This window comes from Mus musculus, chromosome 18, assembly GCF_000001635.26.
Source record: "Mus musculus strain C57BL/6J chromosome 18, GRCm38.p6 C57BL/6J".
Taxonomy (NCBI): Eukaryota; Metazoa; Chordata; class Mammalia; order Rodentia; family Muridae; genus Mus; species Mus musculus.
Window position 1 is genome coordinate 83,282,401 of NC_000084.6, and position 19,789 is coordinate 83,302,189.

General features: G+C 45.4%; 3 long non-coding RNA genes across 5 annotated transcripts in view; 2 read left to right on the plus strand and 1 right to left on the minus strand.

Annotated features, from left to right (window-relative positions):
* The first annotated feature begins 1,091 nt into the window (after positions 1–1,091).
* Positions 1,092–5,386, plus strand: Gm31206. Of its 2 annotated transcripts, none has more exons than XR_386410.2 (3): positions 1,092–1,486; positions 3,100–3,294; positions 4,354–5,386. It is a non-coding gene; the product is annotated as a predicted gene, 31206 (long non-coding RNA). The 2 variants fall into 2 exon arrangements; XR_877623.1 differs by lacking the exon at positions 1,092–1,486 and adding an exon at positions 2,367–2,470.
* Positions 5,387–10,391: 5,005 nt separating this feature from the next.
* The window catches only part of 4921531P14Rik (RIKEN cDNA 4921531P14 gene), a 33,093-nt gene continuing 23,695 nt past the window's right edge, over positions 10,392–19,789 (minus strand). The window contains exons 2-4 of the long non-coding RNA NR_045361.1: positions 18,869–18,935; positions 15,694–15,946; positions 10,392–10,529 (exon numbers count right to left, since the gene is read on the minus strand). This is a non-coding gene — a long non-coding RNA (RIKEN cDNA 4921531P14 gene). The remainder of the gene's footprint in view (positions 10,530–15,693; positions 15,947–18,868; positions 18,936–19,789) is intronic.
* Positions 13,334–17,415, plus strand: Gm41797. Of its 2 annotated transcripts, none has more exons than XR_877624.2 (3): positions 13,334–13,728; positions 14,974–15,171; positions 16,450–17,415. It is a non-coding gene; the product is annotated as a predicted gene, 41797 (long non-coding RNA). The 2 variants fall into 2 exon arrangements; XR_877625.2 differs by having other exon boundaries at positions 15,015–15,171.

Here is a 19,789-nt window from a genome sequence, read left to right on the forward strand (position 1 = left end):
TGTGCTTCTCTAGAGGGTCCAGGGGAGCACGTTTCCTGATGATTTCAGCTTCTGGGGCTCTAAGCCATCTGGGCTTGGGCAGCATCGTTGCTCTCTGTGCTTCAGCTATCTCTTCTCTACTCAAATCTCATTTTGTCTTTGCTTTCAAGAATCCTTGTCACTGGATTTAGGGCCTCTCAGATGATCCTTCCCGGTAACTCTGTTTACTTTGACCTGGAAAGTTCCTTTTGTACATAAGGGCCTCCTTTTACATTTGTAAGTTCTGGAGGTCAGAACATGGACACGTCTCTTTGGGATCTACGTTTGAACACCTGCAGTTGGTAACTGAGGATGGATAGGGTAGGCTCCAGGCAGCCCCTATCCAGCCCCTGAAGCCAAAGTGGAAGTGCGGGCTATAGGGACCCACCCCTGACTGGTCAGGACCCCCGGCGATTCCCAAACAGCTTTATCGCTGTCATTCCCTGAAACCGCATTTGGGCTTTAGCAGTTCACTGGGCTTTGTAAGTGTTAAAATCCTGGATTTACAACCCAGTAATAACTCTGCCAAGTGTCCAAGGACTTACACAGGATATGACCCGCATCGGGTAATCGCAAGGCCACGTGATCACATACTCCCTGCCCCGTGGTAGATACTACCTCTGTGGTGAGAGCTGCGGATGAGAGTCGCCAGGGTTTGTGAGCAGGAACTATTACCGACAGACAACACTAAAGATGACTTCCCCACATAACTTACATTTCACCCATATGTACTGGGCATGCGCACAAGGACCCAGACCCCCCAAAAATATTCTGTAGAACAGAAACATGCGCCTTGCGACCTTTCACCCAATGTTCTGATGTTCCTAGCTACTTTTTATTTTCTTTACCACATTCTATTTTTTTCCAGAGCCATCTCAAGCCCGCGTGCTTGGAGGGTAGCTCTCTCATGCTCTCTAGCTGTGGCTGCTTCCTTCTCCCATGGCCAGAAATGCTCGTTTCTTGCCCCATCTCTAAGAGAGCCCCCTGAACTGTCACATAAAGAGAAGCAGTAACACACTGGTCAGATAAGATGTGATGTTCCGGGCTTTAGCTGTGGATTCTCAAGAGTCAAAAGACACACTTCCTGCAGTAGTTAGGTAGAGTGGGGACCGGGATGGAGCAAGTTTCAGCACCGAGTGTAACTTAGTAGTTTAGGGGTTCCCTGACACTAATCTGCTTCTCTCCTCAATTCAGACTCTGCAATGGCTTGGGAGCTCCCATGGGGAGGCTGAGCTACCAGTTGTCTCTATTAAGCTACTACCATCTCCTCTGCTGAGCTGAGGTACCTGCAATGCCTGCTGAAACTGTTTCAATTCAGCTATGAGGGGAGGGCTCGCTCCCTCACACAGGGTGATTTAATGCGGATGCTGCTAGTGTCAGGTGTGGCCATCCTGGAAATGAATGAGGAATTCGGAGAAGAGCTCAGAGATTTCCCTGGGCGGCACCGAGATTACTACACTGGCTGAAGGTAGATGCCCCCCCCCCCCATGTCACTTGGGGAGGATTCTCTTTGGAATAACCATGAACAGCCCCCAAAGTCCAGACACTTTCCAAGTAGTATGAAATATTTTAGAGATCCTCCTGAAGCCTGGCTGCAAGATTGGAGTAGGAGAAGTATTTCCTCGGTGTGGTCACCCAGCCTGTCCTGGTTGCAATTATTAAATAATCTCTGAAAAGGTGGAATTCCGAGGTAGAAATTAAACACAGGCCAGCAGCTCTTCAAGAAAATTGGTTTCTAGTTGGATTTCTTTTTTTTCTTCTTAGAGGTGGATGCCGCGCAGCTGACCTGACTTCTAGTCGGTATTAAGGTTGAGTGTGAGTGTTGTGGATTGATACACATCATTAGCATAGACTCTGATTCCCTCTGCAGAAGGCAGCTTGTCAGCCTCTGCTGGGTACCAGGCCCGAGGTGGGCTTGACAGGAGGAGATATTTCATTTACATGCCCATGTTTAAAAAGGTGGCCATTCTGAGTGATGGAAACACGTGCCGGCTGCTCCTTACAGACCCGGTATAATATCCAGTGGATTGTGCTATTGGAAATGAATCAGGCCCTGGAGCTCTGACAAAATGCCGGGACACACGGGCCTGTATTTACAGTACACTATCTCATTTTTAATAGAACTTGTCCGGGAAAGTATTCCAAGCAAGTTTCAATCGGCTGGCCTCCTTCTTGCAGCTGTGGGGATTAATATTCCAAACAGGTCTATAATTTCAGGTTTCTAGTGCAATTTTACTAACTCACTGTGCTTCCTTCCGGCCCCTCCCCCACCCTCCATCACCGTTCACTTCTCCTCCGGGTCTCCTCTCCTCTTGCCTCTCCCACACCCACAGAAGACCCGGAAATTACTCCGGTCTAAATGGAACTCTCTGGCTTCTCTCCGGCCGTTAACCCAGGCCTGATTTGGGTCTGGCCTTAGCATAAGCCACTTCCGAGAAGTGAACACATGCGTGTATGTATTCCCGGCACGACACACAAGGTTGGGTGTCTTAAAAATCTCTCCGGGGAGGGTTTTGTTGGTTCCCTTTTTTTATGAGTTTGTTGGGAGTAGTAAGAATCTTCAGACTGTGGGATGTGCAGCTTGCAGATGGGGATCTTCTGTAACGTCGTCTTAATGACAAGCATGCAGATCCTAATAATGACAGGCTTTCAGCTTGGAAAATGCATAAAAATAACGATAAACAGGGACTGAAGAACGAAAACACGGTGACTCTCGGGGACAAGGCTCAGAGAACTCCCTGATAAAACAGAGCCATTTACCAAACATTTATGGGGGCTTTTAAGAACCGTGAATTTGTCAAGTGTTATGAAGCAGCAAGCAGCGGGCCATAGAAGGAATGTCTTCAGAAAAAAAAAAAAAAAGACATCCTGATGCTGGCCAAAAATCTGCGCCAGAGTGATTCCTGATGCTCCCCTTTAGCAATATGAATGCAGATTTGGAAGCCTTTTCTCTTTGGGAATGAGCCGGGTAACTTAATGAGCTGTTCAGAATTATCAAATGCCTTTGTATTTCCCAAATACTCGTTTTTCCTGGAAACAGCACACAAATGACTCAGGTATTATCCTTCCCCCCTCTCCTAGGCACGGTCCCTACTGTGTTATTATCTGTGGATGTGATTTCCTCCAGCTCCCCGCCACAGACAGCTCTCTGAGTGATGCTGGGATGTGGCAGGCACCCAACGTGGTCACACTCCCTGGAGTGGAAGGACCCTCATCATTCACCAGTCACCCCTAATAAAGAAAATGTATGCAATTCGGACCCAGAACCCAATCGAGGTAAACTAAATAGCAAGGGGAACCTATCCACCTGGCAGTCGGAGACGACCGACCGCATTTGCAATTTTTGTGAGATTTGTCAGAATTGGAATGACTCAATCCAAGGAAGGTAATGGATGTGAAAATGGGAAACGGGGCCGTTAGCCTGGGAGATGCATTATTTCCTTTATTTCCGTGCCTGTGGGTCTCACTCTGTAATTCAAAATGTCCCCGGGAAGGTGCTCTTCCGACCACTCTTCCTCAGGGAGCCCCCAGGGCTGCCATTTACACCGGGCATGCAGAAACAGCACCCCCTAGGGAACGTGCTCTGCATTGCAAGCACAGGCTTGCTCCGTGGAGCAGAAGCATGCTGTCTGGCAAATCCTCTCCTTACACGCTTCCTATATAATTTGGTGTTGCACATACAACGTGCCTGTGTTCCCCACAGGTCCTTCTATAGTATATCCTTACCCCCCCCCCCCCACAGGCCTACCAGGTGTCCCGATAGAAGGTTCTGGGCCATGCAGCTTAGCTCTCTCGTTTGTGCCCTGTCTTTGTTCTTCTTACTTAGTGAGTTCATTTGAACGAGACAATCTCACATCTGTTACATTGTCACTGTCACCTAGTAAGACGAAGTCAGTTAGGGAACAGTTCTGTGGTGCCTTCAAAAGCTCAGCGGGGGAGGGGGGTCTGGTTTGCTTTCCCTACCCCCTTTGCCCCTCTAAAAACTAATTTCTATACATGTCATGACTGGGCTTTAACTTGCGGCAAGTCTCCTGCCTCAGTCACCACACCCACCTGTACTGTACACAGATTCTTAGTTCTTCAGTACTTGCCTGATAGTTTCTCATTAGTGAAAAGGCTCGAGTCTGCTTCCTGCCTTACCACGACTGGTCCAAGGCTCTGGAGTCTGGGCGGTCCCCCTTCTGCCTTTTCATTTGTCTACGGAGTCAATCCGTGAATGAGAACAGTCCCTAAAAAAATCCCAATAACCAACCTAAAGTCTGGGTCACAACACACTGCCTCAAAATTTTACGGTAAGTGTTTGTAAAGGATGCCATTGTGTGTTCATCTTTACAGATGTCGTTCACCTTAAAGCTTCCAGAAGGTTTATTGAGTGATCCTCCAGCCCTGTTCAGGTCGGGACTTTCAATCGACCGACTTGAATTTTTCAGTCTCAGAGTGGTTCTGGCTACAGAGCACTGACTCGTGTTAACACATCTCACAGGAGACTGACACGGGAAACCTGAGTGCCAGTTCATTAATTTACAGTGAGTAATATAAGTGTCAAGCCCACCAGATGTTTGCTTCATCCTGACCAACACGTCCTCTCCCTGTAGACCAGCTGCTTGGGAAGTGAAACCATCAGAAGGATGCTGAGGGTCGGGTCGGCAGAACGAGAGCCCTGAGCTTGATAGGGCTACTGCCTGGTTACATAATGAGATACACCTGGACGGCAGAGCAGGCACCGGGGCCAGGTGACAGGGGGCTCCTTCCTGGGACAGCTGCTTAGATGAGTTTTGCAGTATTCCTTGCTCACACCCCAATAAAAATGTCTTCCTCTCTATCCATTCCTTTCCACTTCTCCTCATGCCATAGCCTCCCTCCCTTCTTCCCCAGAAATACTCAGTACACCTCCATAGGGCAGTGCTGTGTGTACCCACAAGACACAAAGGCAGGCCTTTCATTCATCCTGGTCGAGCCCTTGTCCAAGGTCACCCTCCTCTTTGCTAGGGCTTCGCTTTGTTGGGCTCTGAGCACACTGTATTGACTTTAAGATCTCATACCCAGGCTCTCAGAGAGTACTTCTTTGTAGCGTCCAAGGTAGGACGTCATCCCTATGCGTTCAAGTAGGCTTCTTTTCACTGTAGTTCATTGGCTTGGTCTGTGATCAATTGATCGATTCTCCTGTGACAAGGTTTTGTTGCGCCATACCCAGCTCTGACACTCACACTTCCTCATCTGCAGAACAATGGAGGTGGCCCTGTGGCTGCCCATCACCCTGGGCCTGACAGGAGAAGCACTTTTGAAGTCTGTGCCAGCAGAAGAGAGTCTTGTCTGCTTTTTTGTTTTGTTTTGTTTTGTTTTGTTTTGTTTCTGTTTTTGTTTTTCTTAATACAGCTGCCAGAGTTGATCCTTCCCAGCTTAGAATGTCTCTGTGGAACCCAAAACATCTGTAAAATACCTTTACCCACAAACCCATTTCCAGGGAGTTACTCAAGACCGCCTGTGCTAATGAAGCTCCCTATGCAATCTCATTCCTCTCTGTCGTCTTTGACCGTGGAGAGCAGACATGCATTCCCCTGCTGTACGGGGGTGCACTTATGAACACCCAGAGTACACAGCTGTTAGTTCCTTAGGATACAGAAGCCATAAAGTAAAAAAAAAAAAAAAAAAAAAAAAAAGCTAATAAGCATTCCACAGATAAGACTTCGCAAAACCATCAACCAGCAGCAAAGAGTCTTCTAACTCACCAGCTCGGTGATGCAAATCAGCTTTATCAACACAGTAAATCCCAGATTAGGACTCTAGAGCCCCCACAAGAACAAGCTCTGACCTTGGTGGCTCCCTGAAGGAGAGGGCTCATTTCGGTTAGATTTGACGACTGTGTCTGGGGGGCACATTTCTCAGAGCATCCCCCGAGTCTCAGAAGGCCTTCCGAGGTGTGTTGGAGATTCGACAGCATTGGGAATTGGGTGCGCAGGCTGGCGGGTGCTTCCATGATGGCTGGGTGGCCTAATGGTCCCCACTCCAAAACTTTCAAAGCATCGCTTTTCTCTACAGACATGTTAGCTCAGACTTACGCCTTGTCTGGAACCTGTTTTTGTCCACCCAGTGCTGGATTGGAGTCTACCTACTTACCGCTCACCCGAATACCAGCTCTCACAGAAAGTACATCCAAGATAAATAATTAGCCATGCTAACAATGGTGTAAAGTACTGACGAAGGTGTTCAGACCCCTAATTGGAAGCCGGGACAGGAGCTGTTCCTGTATAATTAGCATATCACACCGTAACTCTAAGCCAGTCACGTGCAGATACCTGGTTGCTTTCACCTTGCTGTCTGTATTCATCACGCACTGGAAGAGAGCTGCTGGCCTGTCATGGGGGACGCTATGTGTGCTGTGAGATCTGGTGAGTGTCCTGAATCTGTATCTCTTATTAATTAAAAAAGCAGCTGTTACTCTTAAAAAAAAAAAAAAAAAAAAGCACAATTCATTTAATGACACATTTTAAATGTGTATGCTAATTTCAGGGTTTTCTTTCTTTCCCTGAAAACATGAGAGGCGGTACCCATGAGAGCAGAAGGAAGGGGTGGTGAACTCCACTTTTGAGTTGAGGTCTGTCCCTACTGCCCCAAAGCCACCAGTTTCTGGAGCCCCTAGATGAATGACAAATGGCTTGCTTGCTTCCCTCTGGATCACCCTGTCCTATCTTCTGCTATGGAAAACCACCAGGACCTCTCATTGGCATCTCTGTGAGATAGTGAAGATCTCAGAAAGGGATTGTCATGTACCTAATGACCTTGTGCTGAGAGATGGGCAGAAACAGCTCATTAGAGTGATTTAATGCTATATTTTGTTAAAACTAAACCAAAATAATCTATGGAATGCATCTGAGACTCATTGGAACTTGAGGCACACAGACTGCATTTTCTCTCTTTGTTTCCATTTTGCTTTTAAATGGAATTCTAAATTTGAAACACTACAGATCAAGATGCTTTTCAAATTAATAATAATAAAAGTGATCTCCCTCAACAGGCTCAAAATCTTGGTATCAACTACATAGAAGGAAATAAACTAGACTTGGCTCTTGAAGCTGAGGTACAAAACAGAACCGGAGAGGACAGGCATGAAGAACCAGATGCCATAAATACAGGTGTATGGTGGGGAGGGGGAACACAGCTGTGTGGTGGGGGAGGAGAAACACAGGTGTGTGGTGGGGGAAGGGGAACACAGCTGTGTGGTGGGGAGGGAGAACACAGGTGTGTGGTGGGGGAGGGGGAACACAGCTGTGTGGTGGGGGAGGAGAAACACAGGTGTGTGGTAGAAGAGGGAAACACAGGTGTGTGGTGGGGAGGGAGATCACAGGTGTGTGGTGGGGGAGAAAAAACACAGGCGTGTGGTGAGGAGGGGGAACACAGGTGTGTGGTGGTGGGGTACACAGGTATGTGATGGGAGAGGGAGAACACAGGTGTGTGGTGAGGAGGGAAACACAGGTATGTGGTAGGGAGGGGGAACACTGGGGTGTGGCGGGGAGGGGATACACAGGTGTGTGGTGGTGGTGGGGGTACACAGGTATGTGATGGGAGAGGGAGAACACAGGTGTGTGGTGGGGAGGGAGAACACAGGTGTGTGGTGGGGAGGGGGAACACTGGGGTGTGGTAGGGAACAGGAACACAGGTGTGTGGTGGGGGAGGTGGAGGGAATCTCAGAAATCAAGCCTGCAATAATTCAGGCACCTTGCCAGCCCACCTCAGTCCTGTCATCCAGGCAGTTGACCATTATTTGCCCTCAGAGTGAATTTGGTTGCTGTTTTCCTCCTCTCTGGGAAGCAGAAGCTTAGAGCAGCATTTGCAAGTTGTCAGCAGGGAAATCCTTGATCTTCACCCCTATTGAGACTGTCAAAGGATACCAAAAGCTGATCCAGGCTTTATGAAGTTAGTGTTTTCAGGAAATTGCAGTAATACAAAGAGTGCTCCTTTCCCCCTGAACAATACTTTTTTTTTTAGAGAGAGAATTCTGAAACTCTGTAGGTGAAAGGAAACCCACCCTAGTGCTTTAAACGTCTTTTTTTCCATTCTTTTTCTCTTTTCTCCTCTCTCTCTCTTGCTCTCTCTCTCTCTCTCTCTCTCTCGCTCTCCCTCTCTCTCTTCCTCTCTCTTCCTTTCTCTCTTTCCTTTTCTCTTTTCTTCTTTCTTTCCTTTCTCTTCTTTTTCTCTCAACTGTGGTACATTTGGATAAAAAGTCTATTTATCTTGAGCTCCAAAGGACCCCCCCCCCCCCCCCCGTAGCAGGTTCCTCAGTGTGTCTGTCCCTAGGGAGGGACTGTCTTTGAGAGGGTTTCTTAGAAGCTGCACAGGAAACTAGCTGATTTCTTTCTATATAAAATGTAATCTGAAAATCGAGTTGAGCACAGTGCTCAGCATCACAGCTCACACCGTCCACTGCAGGGCTCAGCTGCCGCCTAAGCTTGAACTAAGTGTTGTTAATACGATCACTGGCCCATGCCTTGAAACCTGGGAGTGAGGCATGCTGGAAGAACGCTAACTAGATGCTAAAAATGGAAAAACGATGCCATCATTCTTTGCCACTTTTCTCACACCCACAGAATGTTCTTCGGGGAGAATATAGTTTAAAATGGAATGAAACAATAACGCTACTGCTTAAAAAAAAAGTTTCCTTTACACATCTGGGTTTTTTTTTTCAAAAGCAGTACAGAAATTGAGGAATATATTTAAATACATGCATATTTTAAAACTACTGATGTGACTGAACTGAGACTTCTTGCTTTACCTTTGTGGAATAATTTTTGTCTAGGTAGGTAGGTGCTTTTCCACGGTAAGAGAACACACATACCTCCTTGTAGCACACGGGGCATTCATACAACCATGTAGCACACAAGAAACATGCATACATCCTTGTAATACACAGAATACATGCATACCCCTCCATGTAGCACACAAGAAACCCCACACACGCGCACACACACACACACACACACACACACACATACACACATACACATACACACGAACACACACACACATACTCTCGTGTACCTCCATTAGCTCACAGGACACATGCACACCTCTATGTCACACACAAGAGATAGGTGAATCTGCAGTCAGATCGTGACCTCCTTGAGCTCCAAGGTCATGAAGTTCAAGTGGATGTTCACACAGTAGGAAGGAAGCAGAGCAGGAGAATACGGAAGACATGGTGGAGGACTCAGGGCTTGAACAGGAGCTTGTGTGCACTGCTCTGGAAGCCCAGAGAGAGCTGTGGTCACCTAGTTAACTTGGCTCTCAAATTCAGGGCATGCCATCAGCCAATAGCATCGCTTCTTCTCCTCTTCCAAGAGCCCAAGCTGGATTTTACATCCATTAGGCACTCAAAACAAAACAAAACAAAACAAAACACAAAAAAACTTATGAATTAAATAATCAACCTTGGGCTTTCTTGTGTTGTTTTCCTGATCTTTCTTCCTTTCCATCTTTGGTGCTCTTAAAAACCATCTCTCTCATGTTGTTTTCTTCACAACTTCTGCACTTAGTGGTGGATATTAGTTCCATGAGAATAATTGTGTTGCTACAATCCCCCAGAGTTTGCCTAAGTCTTAGAAACTGAGGCTTTGAGGATGTCAAAATACTCCAAGTTTCATTAGTTAAAATATATGTGGAAAGTTTACTCTCCATACATTAAATACAGTGAGGACAGCACACGTGTTCAAATATTTGGTGGCCAACGGCAGGGTGAGGACTGAGCTCTGGGCTGATTCTGCCAGTGTGACCCACAACTTGGAGTGGCCATGTCCCTCTGAAACAGGAGTCATCTTTTCTGAGGATACTGTCTGGGTCACTGGTAGGTTACTGGTATGTATTTGCCACACAGCTTGGCAACCAAATATACAGATTTGTTGGAATACAAAAGACAAGACACACAGATAAGGGACAATTGTCAGTGTCTTGTCTTGTTGCAGCGGATCCCACACTTAGATTGCAGGCTGACACAGTAAGTGACGTGTATTTTCCAGGGAAAATACAAGTCCCTTGAGGTTCCCGAGTCCAGATCATTTAGGGACAGAGCCTGCATACAGTCAGTTTTATGTGATTCCTGGTTAATTCTTAAAGCATGCTGAAGTGAGACCATCGACCTCTTCCAGGCACATAGGTTCTCCATAGAGCAGCCTTTGGAGAAGACTCATTAAATGGGATGTCTGGGAATGGCCAGTGATCCACGCAGCTGAAGGATTTGATAAAGACAGACAAAGAGGATTATAAACAAGACAGATGTCCTCACAGCGTGCAAATGGGCCTTCATGTGGGGGACGAGAGTCTAGATAAGGGAAAAATGTTCACAGCCTTAGTGGTTTTAAAGAATGATGTTACTAAACTGTGGAATGAAGATTATTTTCCAAATATTTTCAATGCCCCAGCACAGCAAAGATTTTAACTTAGTGAAGGTTTTCTTTCATGTGGTGAATTATACTGCCTCTGCTCCGAACGTTCTGGATAATGTCTCTGCCTGCAAGGACCTGTGGGGAGAAAATGTCTCTCAGCACAGAAATTAGGCTCCAGTAATGAATCCACCTGACATTTATCGTCTTGAGGTACTGTGGCACTCTCAACTTTCCCAGTCCTACAGAATATTCCTAGCAGGGAAGCAAGACCATTATTACATTCCAACCACAGGACCTGCTGCCCTCCCAATCCAACACTAACCCAACCACACAACCCACTATCCACCTCAGTAGAGCAACCCAACGGGTCAGGGCGCAGCCTAGCCATCTGGCAGGCTCAGTTATCTCGATGGAACTTGAAAGGATCAGAGGGGACTTGGCCATGGGTCACATGACAGATGAAAAGACAGATAGGTGCTGCCTCACTGTAAGATGACAGCAGATCTCAGAAAGGACACTCATTGGACTTAGAAGAGAATCCCTAATAGGGCAGGACACCTCCCCCACTTATCAGTTTTCCTTTTCTTTGGCCTGTGGAATTTGCTTAGGGTTTTCCAGAGCTATCTCTGCTCTGGTCATCAGCATCAGCCCAACTTGGTAGATCTGTTTGGACCTCCATGAGAAAGGCCGTTTGAATGTATCTCTCCTCTTTTCAGAAGCTTTCTGCTGCTAATCTAATTTACTACAGTATTTACCAGTCCCTTACTGAGGACAGTCACCTTCAAAAGTTCTGAAACAAAAGTAAATAAGATGAAATGCCTTCGAGACTGGGGTTCTCTGGGAGATGGTTGGCTGGCTGGCTGGCTGGCTGGCTGGCTGGCTGGCTGGTTGGTTGGCTGGATGGATAGATGGATGGATGGTTGATTGAGTGGTTGGTTTATTGGTTGGTTGTCTGGTTGACTGGCTGGCTAGCTGGTTGGCTGGCTGGCTGGCTGGCTGACTTGTTGGTTGACTGGTTGACTGGTTGGTTGGATTATTGGTTAGGCTAGCTGATTGGTTCAGTATTTGGCTGACTAATGATTGGTTAGCTGTTTGCTTTAGGGTTTTATTAGTTGTTTAATTTCACTTGAGAAAAATCTTTCTAGGCAAAAAGTTCCCTAATGTAGTAAAGTCGGTCTTCCTGGCTGGGCTTGGTTTCTGCTTTCCTTGAGTTATCCTAGTATTTTGTTTTCCTGAGTAGCTACATTTGAAATCCTTCCTGAAACCACATGGTCTAGAATCTGCATGACGAGTCCACATGCTGCACTGCCCATTCTGAGTAGGTAATGGCATTCGTGTAAAGTACTTCACATTAGGTTGATGGTCATTTGGGGGTTTATAATCACTATAGATGTTTTTAAAATTAGAACAGTCCCAAAAAATACTTTTAAGAGGTATATTTTACATTCTATAATTGTAAACAAGAACTTTAAACATGTCTGAAGAAGACTATCCAATGGCTCCTGTCTCCACGACTGGAAATATGAGTTCCCTTAAGTGACAGACTCCAGGTTTAGCATGGATGATGAAGGTGAGGCCCTATGGGGTGGTAGCTACAGTTTTGTCATCTTCCTTCTCTACATCGTTCTCAACACGAGACAAATCCCTCTGTGTCCAGCCAATTCTTGGTGAGAGTTTTCAGGAATCTAGAATCTTCTATGTGATCACAACTTTAAACCTCAAATGTTGTTTCCTTCTTCATTAGTATCATGGGGAAAGAGGGATAATTTTTTACCACTTGGCACCTTACCACTGCCTCTAGTTCCCTGGTCTGAAGGCAGTGACCCCTAACCCTACCCGGCCACATAACTGAATTTCTGTGTGATTGCACTTGGGGAGCTTAGCTGCTCTACGTTTGTTGGTGATGCTTATTTCTGTTGTTGGAATGGCTGAGCTTAATTTTCCATATTCTGATAAAGTTTCATCAAGACTATGAATGGCTTAAAATGGAGAGTTCCACTTAAAAATCGAGTTGCTTCTGAACTCAAAGCCTCAGTGTGCACCTCAGAACATTGGAAAGTTCACTTGGGTTTTCTACATACAGACAGACAGACAGACAGACAGACAGACAGACAAAACAAAATGCACTGTCCCCAGCATCATAGCATATGTTACAAACCAAAGCTGGAGAGATGGCTCAGAGATGGCTGCTCTTCCAGAGGTTGAGTTAAATTCTAACCACCCACATAGCAGCTCACAATTGCCAATTAACTGTAGTCCCATGGGATCCAATGCTCTCCTCTGCTATACAGATATACTTGGATATAAAACAAGTTTATACATAAATAATAAATTTCTAAGAAACTTAAACAAGAACAGCAGCAAAGCAAAATGAAATACATTAACATTTAATAGTATTCAGTATTACATGCTGTAAAAACTCAGATGCCTTAAATAGAAACACCTTACCCCCCACACTTTATAACTTTCTAGATTCCTGCCTTCGGACTATAATGTTCTATTTCATTGCTAAAATTAAGGCTATAAACATTGTTAATTATGACTATATGTCAAGTACAACCCCACCCTAGCACACACATTAATTTTCTGACTGATGCCACTGCTGGTATTTGGAACACCCTCATATCTAGAAGTTTCCATGTATCTGTCTTTATCTGGGAGGTTGAGATTGGACAGTGCGGTATACAGATAAATAGGTTGGATGTCCGGTCAATACTGGGTTATTTGTGTGTTTCGTTGTTTGTGTTAGGACCCCATTTCATCTTACTTTATTGTACTGCTGAGAGAATATGGTGCAAAATCCAAAGTCACAGGCAAAGAAAGGGACACAGAGTGAGGAGCTTCCTGTGGGCTTCCAAGCTAGTACTAAATAATATCAACTGTGATAATAATAACCACAGCAGCTGTTAGGGCTCTAAAAATGGTGGCCTAGTGCAAGCTGCTTAGATGCATTACCTTGTTTATTGGCACAAGAAATGAGGTGAGAGATACTGTGGGCCCCTTAGAATGAAGGTCAGTGAAGGCAGGGAGCTCTGCCTGCTTGCTGGTCCCCAGGACAGCAATTTTCATGGGCTTTGTAAAATGGAGGCTCTGACATGGATGGATTTATAACTTGATGGGCTATTGAGGGGGTTGACAGAGACTGAGTAGTTGGTATCTAGTTGACAGGACCAACTCTCTTCCCTTCTTCACTGTCTCCTTATACATCCTTTCTCCCACAAGGTGAGCCATTTATCAGTCCACATGCTCCCTAATATGATGTCCTGTCTCACTAGGACCCACAGCGACAAGGCCAAGTGACCACTGACCAAAAGCAGAGAAACTGGGAGCCCAGGTAAACCGTTCCCTCTTTTAAGTTGAGCTTCTCTGTGTTTTTTCACAGCAACACAAGCTGACACTCACATCACCTTACCAAAAAAGGCTCTTTTGAAAATGCCTGTGTAGACAACAAAGGCAAGTCATGGAGGCAAAGTGACCCCCAGAATGTCGCAGGCTAATCAGGGCTCTGAGGGGAAGCGTGGAATCGGCACTTATCTCCTCTGACTCAAGAGGCTGTGACTTTAACACTACATTTTTCTGCCTTCTAAGAATTCTTCCACAGCAGTGCCAAGGCTTAAACAGAGGGCGAGGCTAGCATGGCTCTGAAAATTTGCAGGCTTGTTTATATCCAGATCAAAGCTCTCTTGCATTCCATCTGGCAACAGTTGTGAGGACTGTGCTGAAGGGCAGTGGCCCCTCACCAGCCCTCACCCAAGCTACTTGACTGAACAATTATGCAATCATGGCTCAGGGATTGAATGTTGAGTGGTTGGCCTGCAAAGGTCCACAAGAAGAGATTTGTTTCCCTGGGAGGTGTTGTGGTCCCTTAAGAGATGGGGTCTTGCAGAGGGTCTTAAGGTCAGTGGAGGTCTTCCTCAAAGAAAACTGTGGGGACTTAACTGCCTTATGTCTCCTTTTTCATCCTCGAATGGTGTGACAGATCAAGGGGACATACATTCCTGCCATTGCCAAAATGGTACCTGCATAAAAGCCAACCACCACCCTCCTGCCAGACCGTGGATATTGAGCCTCCAAATTTATAAGCTAAAGAAGCATCTCTTAGTTTCTAAGTCTGTTGTCTTGGGCGTGCCACTGCTGTGACATGGAACTGATAGATGTGCAGGAACCCTGTAGCGTGTAGTTTCTACTACCCTGCTTTTAGCTCTGGGTGGACTGTGCTACCAGACTGTCCTGGTTCCCTTGGATCCATAAATGAAAGACACACACACACACACACACACACACACACACACACACACACAGAGAGAGAGAGAGAGAGAGAGAGAGAGAGAGAGAGAGAGAGAGAGAGAGAGCCTTTTCCTTTACTCCTTGCTCAAGACTCTAAATCTGCCCTTTGCTTAGTTGTTGTGTTACCTTCTCCTTGTTCAACACCCTACATCTGCCCTCAGATTAGTTGTGTTTCTAATATTCTACCTGGAGAAGTGGCCAGTGGCCACTCCATCTGAGATCTCACATAGCTGGTGACTCTTTCTCCCTCTGGAGCATGGCAAAGTCCCTTTCCCCCTTCTGTTTCTTCTAGCCTGCCTGTGGGAACCTGGAAGTCTCTCCTCTTCTCCCCAGCCATTGGCCTCTTGCATCTTTATTGACCAATCAAGAACCAGTTGGGAAACAGGACCTTCAGTGTTCACATGAAGATTCCCAAATGAAAGCCTCAGAAGCAGCCCCTGCAGGACACAGCCAGTTACGGTGATATGCACAGGGGTTTTCCCAGTGAAAGGTGGGTTTGCATTTGTGCTAGGCACTACCCTCACCTGTACTCAGATGATGCCTCTGCCCAGCAGTGAGCCAGACCACTATTCAAAATTCTTTCAAGTTCTACTGCAAGGGCACATTTTCTTCCCTGGCACCTTCCCCACACTGGAAAAGTTCAGTGTGAGGATTGGCATTTTTTGGAGGGGATGTTTGCATCAGCACAGCCATTTTCACTGGGGAGTGGGAGTGGGTCCCAGGTCTTCAGGAAGTGCTTTGAGAACATGGTGGCCTTATAGGTTGTCAGCTTTCGCATTTCCTGTCCAGGCAGAGCAACCCAAGTAAGCAGGATAAAAGGCGCCATCATTTGATTGGCACTGAAGTCTCTGAGTGAACATGGCCAACCCTTGTTTGTGCTTACCTCCCAGCTTCAAGTCCTTCCAGATAAATTCACATGACTGCTTGTACATGTGGCACAGCTGTCCTTCCAACCCAAAGAGGCTTAAGTCTGCTAACATTCTTCGTCTACAAGGAAATCCCTAGTTCTTACCTTAGTTTACTTGGCACTCCAGAATGAAATGGTCCATAAAGCCCGTTGTTCCTCTGCTCATTGAAACTGGTGCTCAGGAGCATCTTCCTGGCCTTCCCAGCTCCTTCCCAGCTCCTTCCCATAATGCTACTGGTCTTGTGGATCAGCCCAAGAAGCCAAATGACTGTCAGCCATGCAACCTCACGAAAGCAGACTTCTCAGCGGAGGAAGGAGTTAGCAGATGAATATGGAAGCTCAAATTCTGTCTTGTCAGCTTGGATAAATATAAATTGATATGTTTGTCATCATTTCTGAAAGAGTGTGTACCAAATCTTAAACTTAGGAGAAGTGTTTAACGTTTTCCATGCACTCATTTAAATATTTATATGAATCCCGTTCCACACACACTACCACCAAATTATAATATTTATAGGTAAAAGATGGCTTGAATTACTTTTTGAAGGAGTACATTAATTTAAACTTGAATGTGTAGTTACAATTTAACATTTTTCTAGAGCAAAAATTGAAAGTATAATAAAACGATGCATTTTAATTATAACTCAAGAAAGCGTCGTGATGGTAATGCTGGATAATTATTCAAATCTATTTTAGAGATCTACAAGTACGAGCCATGAAAAAACATTTAAACACATCTCTCCCACTCTATATAAGAAGTAAAGCGGTTTGCAGTGTGTAAACATTATCAGCCACAGTATCTGCCCCGTGATTATACTGCAGAAGCGGGCATTTAACTGCATTTCTTAATTTATGTTCCAGAAAGGCAAGAGGAAAACAAAAACCAGCCGAATACCAGCACCTTGCATTCCCCTGGAGATACACTCCAGCGTTTACCGCGGAGGTGCAAACTTGGTAATTAGGATGAGGTGCTGCCGCCAGAGCCCAGGCAATCACCTCTCTCTGCTTCCTCTTGGCCATGATGTGCACAGCCTCTGCTGTATACTCCTACCATCACCAAGAGCTAAGCTGCTCCTTCATGCCTTCACCATCATGGTGGGCCAACATCATGACCCCACGCAAATCTCATGCTTTAAGTTGCTTCTGTGCAGTGTTTTGTCACAGTGGTGTGAAAGGAGGCAAAGCTTCCCTGTTCTTAGCCTTGTAGGTGTTGACTACAGTTTAGAAATCAGGGTCTTTGAAATGAAGGACATGTGACTACTTTCCTATAATTGCCATCAACTTTACTGTCGCCCTTCTGTGACTCTCAACTGCCAGGGGACCTCTATAAGGGTAGTTCTGAAAGACAGTTGGTGTTTCTTGCTTTTCTCACTGGTGTGACAAAAATATCTAGCAACAGCAACTTATAGAAGGGAAGGCTCGTTTTGGCTCACAGTTCAAAGGGATGCAGGCTGCCATGATAAGGCAGGTGCGAAAGCATGAGGCAGCTAGCCACACTGCATATTTTACCAGGCAAAGAGAGACAAATGGCTTCAGGTGCTACACTGGCCTTGTCCTTTTAATCAAGGCCAAGATCTCATGCTGTAGCATATTGTGTTGGGCCCCATTTTGGCCCCAGTCTGGGCCTTGAGGACAAACCTGAGCCTGGCTTGAGTTTTGAGACCTGTCTCTGTCACTTTTGTATTAGGATGACTCAGCAAGACCTGTTTGGCCCTAATTCTGCCCTGCCATTGCTGATTTAGAGCTTTGCCAATGGCTCTGTCACTCCATACTCTCTGTCACCCTTTCCCACCTCTTATGTCATCTTGCCCCACCAAAAATCCCCCTCCCTGTGTTCTGAACTTATATAAGCAAGAAGCTGATGCCATAAAGTTGAGTTCCTGCTTCGATAAGACTCCTGGCTCTGTGTGTTTCTTTTGGGCTGTCAACAGTCACCATCCCGCTCAGCTCTAGAGAGAACCCAGCAGGACCAGGACCTCTCTCCTCTTCCCTGGACCTGCCATCAAGGAGCTGGCAATATTGCTGTCCACAGTTAAAGTGGATTTTACCCTTCAATTAAACTACTCTAGAAACCTCCTTACAGACACATTTAAAAGTTTGTCTTTTAGGTGGGTCCAGGTCTATCAAGCTGACAATCAACATTAGCCACCACACTCTGTAACACCAATTGCTTTCCTTGAGTGTTGAAGATTCTCAAATTAGCTATTGTTGATGGGTAGACTTTTAATAGGTGGTTAATAAGTCTCAGGTTTTTTTCTAGCTTTCTTGAGTATAATGATGAAATATACTTGTTTTTCAAAGTGAAGATGGCTGAATGGTGTCATTCCCAAAGAGACAATCATTAAAGCTGGACAGGACCAGAACCAGCCGGTCTGGAGGTCAGTTCCCAGTGACTGAGAATTCATCAGTTGTTCCTCAGCTGGGGGGTGCTCTGGGGCCATGGCATCTCTGAGGTGCGCAGTGATGACCCAGGAATCAAGGGCATGCATGATTTACTGGGTGTTGGGAACCTGGTCTTCTGCAGGATTATTAAGTCAAGCCCTACTAAGTCTGTTTTATTCATTAAGTAAAGTCCAGAACCTGTTTGTTACATTCACATTTGTGTGTGTGTGCAGTCATGACCAGACTTAAACTTGGGATTAATGTGAAATAAGCACTTTTTTGGCAGTGGGGATATTTTCCGTCTATTTTATCAGAAATTTTCCCTAGTAGGATTGCATTTTATGTGTCTCTGGAGTGTCCTGCAAACTCCTACTCTTAATGGTGTGCTCATGGCGAAATTGATGTGTTATTGCACTGGACTCCACGTGCTATTATAATGCTTTAGGGTTATAAAACATTTTTTAACCGTGTGTGTGTGTGTGTGTGTGTGTGTGTGTGTGTGTGTGTGCACGCGCGCGCGCACGCACGTGCATTTGTGTGTATGAGAGAGGGAGAGGGAGAGTTAGGGAGGGAGGGAGGGAGGGAGGAGGGAGCGAGGGAGGGAGGGAGAGAGAGAGAGAGAGAGAGGGAGAGAGAGAGAGAGAGAGAGAGAGAGAGAAAGAGAGAGAGAGAGAGAGAGAGAGAGAGAGAGAGAGAGAGAGAGAGATTTCAGTCTCTTGGAGAGGACACACCTAACTAGAGTAGTCTAACATTACTAACTATATTAATTATATTGACCTAACAATTCTAATTAATTTGTAGCTAGGTATTCTTCTGAACATGCCATTTGTCTACATTAACACTGTGTAAATGTGTTTTGCCTGTCTGTGCAATCTGTACATGGTATTTCTTTTAATACCTCAAGGACTCAGGTGTTGGACCCGAAGAGCCTTCATTTCAGATGCTTAGGAAAGCAGGATGCTGGCCTGCTGGGAGAAAGTGGAATGAGAACAGCAGAACACACCCTTTTCCTTTGCTATCACAAAACATGTCAGACATTTCAAATCACAAATATGTTACACAAATATGAGAAAACTTAGTTCTTCCCCGAGTACCAGACTTTCCTGTCTCCGTCTATCTTGTAGCACCTGTTGTTTTTTTTAAACCCCTCATTTTATTACTGATGTATAGATGATACACAACTGTATGTATATTCCTTGTTGTCTATGGGGAATTCATCCCAGGGCCCTCTACCCCAGATACCAAAATCTGAAGACATTTAGATCCCTGCTATAAAATAGTGTGACGCTTGTACATAAGACCTGGGTAATCTCTCACGTACTAAAATACCTTTAGACTATTACACCTAGTCCATTGTAAATACATGTAAACATTTGTTACACTGTATCCCTTAGGGAGTAACAACAAAATAAAAATGTCTCTACATGCTCACTACAGACATAATGCTCCTTCAAAACATTTGAGTCATAATTGGCTGAGTTATCAGATGTAGAATCTAGAGGGACGAAAAAGCAATGCGAATACACATAATTTTAGCAGATTATCTGGGGGAAGAAATCTAGAATGTTTGAATATTTCAAACTAAGATTTCAATACATCAGGACTCTTAATTATGGAAGAAAAGGTTAATGTGAATATTACTAAGTCAGTCAAGCGTCGTAACAAGCAAATAATACTGATGGAGGAATTAGAGTACACAAGGCCCTGTTCAGAGTAGACATGAATTTGCTTTCAGTGGCTGGTGAGATGTCTGCACAGTTTTTAAGGCACTTGGTGCTTTTGTAGAGCACCTGAGTTCGGTTCCAGATCCATGTTGAGT